General features: G+C 51.8%; 1 pseudogene; it reads right to left on the bottom strand.

Annotated features, from left to right (window-relative positions):
* Positions 1-203: 203 nt before the first annotated feature.
* On the bottom strand, positions 204-572 carry LOC149818080 (universal stress protein PHOS34 pseudogene; annotated as a pseudogene).
* Positions 573-2,323: the final 1,751 nt, after the last annotated feature.

The raw sequence follows: 2,323 nt of genomic DNA, 5'->3' as shown, positions 1-2,323 counted from the left end.
TTAGGGATGGCAGTGGACGGGGGGGGGGGAAAGCGGGGCTCCGCCCCACCTCGCCCCGTTTGGACCGGAGATGGAGGGCATGAAACGGGGATGGAGGCGGGGATGAAGGTTAAAATTCATCCCCGTGCGGGGATGGACTGACACTTTCCCCCGCCCCGCCCCTTCATATTTTATCTTCTCTTACTAACCTTAACCCTATTTTATCAGTCGGGGCCATCACCGTCACCTCTTTCCTGACGCTCCGGGTAGCGCAGAACGACGATCGGGCAGATGCAGTGGTAGACGGAGTAGTCGCTGATGCTGTCAAGACGGCTCTTGCTAGTCCGCTTGGAGGCGCCGAAGCTGCGACTGCCCATGATGACTGCAAAGAAGCTGAGCCGCTCTTTCATGACGTGGTCCTTCACGATGTGGATCCAAAAGGGGATATGCGCATCGACGAGCGACTGCGCAAGGTCGATCGCCTTTGTCGTCGTGAAGGCATCGAAGTCGTCCTTGAGCTTCTGTTGCGACTCTTCATCGGTGTCTACGAAGAGGTCGATGGAGCCCCAATCGGCGCCGTAGAGGATGCTCATTGATCGGACGTAAAGGTCGATGGAGCCCCAACCGGTTGGATGGGGATGGGGCAGGGGCAGGAGTGGGGACGAGGATTAGTATTTTGAGACGGGGCAGGGGTGAAGGTCCAAAGTCTCCCCCACTAGGGGGTAGACCAGGGATGAAGGTTACATTTTAGAGATGGAGCGGGGGTGGAGACCTTGTCCCCCGCCCCATCTCCACTGCCATCCCTACCCACGGTTCCTCTCTTGGGTGTTATTCTAGTGTCCCACAGCCGCTTTCTTTGATTCGCATCATTTTTGACATTCACGCTGGAAGTCGTAACCAATTCATTCCCTTGTTCTATTATGACAGTCATAATCTGGTTGGTAATTAACAGCACCTCCACATATACTCTCCTCGGGTTCCACATGCATATTATTCTACTATTTTTTGTGGTTTAAAAATTCTCAACCATACACGCGTCTGGAAATTTCTTTTGCACGAGGGGCATAGCATCTGCTATGATTTTGGTTTTCAGCATAAAAATAACATCGATCCTGTGAACTTTTAGGAAACCCCGCCCCCCCCTCCTCTTCCTCTTCATGCAGATGACTCATGGTTGCTACATTCAGTGATACATGATGCAGGTTCCCCCTAATCCATCTGACTTTCACTTTGGTCGTGGGAACTAGGTCCCTATCAACCTCATTACTTCGTTCCTTCAGCACACCCGCCGATGAATGAGGTCTTCTTGTTTGGACCCCTAGAAATTTCTTTATTTTCCTTGCCCAACAATTCTTTTTCCTTTTTGGCCTCTGGTGTTCGGTTTGGGGTGGACTGGATTCTGGATCCAGGTTCCATACCGTAACAGGCCCATGTCGGTGGGAAAAAGTATTGAAACTGGGGGCAAATCAATAACTCCCTCTCCTTTTACAGGGTGGGAGAAGTCTTTAACAAGAAACGAAAGGGCTGGTTTGGTTGGACTCCCACTTAGTTGTTTCCTTGGTTGACATGTCCCAAGATTTGTCGCCATCCACTTCTGCTTTTTGACTGTCATCTGTCAGCCTTTGGGCTCCTACTAAGCTGCTACCATTAGGGATGGCAATGGACCGGACTGGGTGGTTGAGGACAAGGTCTCCACCCCCGCCCCATCTCAAAATCTGAACCTCCATCCCCGCCTCCATTCGGGGATGGATTTTAACCTCCACCTCCATCCCCACCTCCATTCCCGATCCAAACGGGGGCAAAGCAGGGTGGGGCTCCATTTTCCCTCAACCTATTGTCATCCCTTAGAAGGATTGAGGATGGGTTGGGGCGGGGCAGGGTAAGGCAGGGATCAGGATGGGGATGGGTGGGGAAAAACATAAGTCCACCCTCGCCTTCATTCCCGCACAAGGATGAATTTTAACCTTCATCCCCCGCCTCCATCCACATTTCAGGCCCTTCATCCCCAATCCAAACAAGGCAAGGTGGGGCGGGGCCCTGTTTTTTCCCAGTCCACTGCCATTCCTAGCTAACATGCATATTTCCCTATCGTGAATCGAGTTAGTGTGCAGCTACCAGATTCATCGTGTGCTTCATATCAAGGACACAACCTTCTTCCTCCTCCATGGCCATCAGGCCATCTCTTTCCTTGTTGCAACCTTCTTCCTAGATAGACTGACCACAATCTTCATCTCCACCATAGCTCTGAGCACTCCCCTTGGCGGCCGGTTGTTCAGAAAGATTCATATATACCCTTTGCAGGGGGGTCTTTGAGGGAAGCCTGTCATCACCTTCATCGATGAGT

The sequence above is a fragment of the Nuphar pumila genome, chromosome 13 (assembly GCF_984573655.1).
Source record: "Nuphar pumila chromosome 13, dmNupPumi1.hap1.1, whole genome shotgun sequence".
Classification (NCBI taxonomy): Eukaryota; Viridiplantae; Streptophyta; class Magnoliopsida; order Nymphaeales; family Nymphaeaceae; genus Nuphar; species Nuphar pumila.
This window is presented reverse-complemented; position numbering and strand designations above follow the sequence as displayed.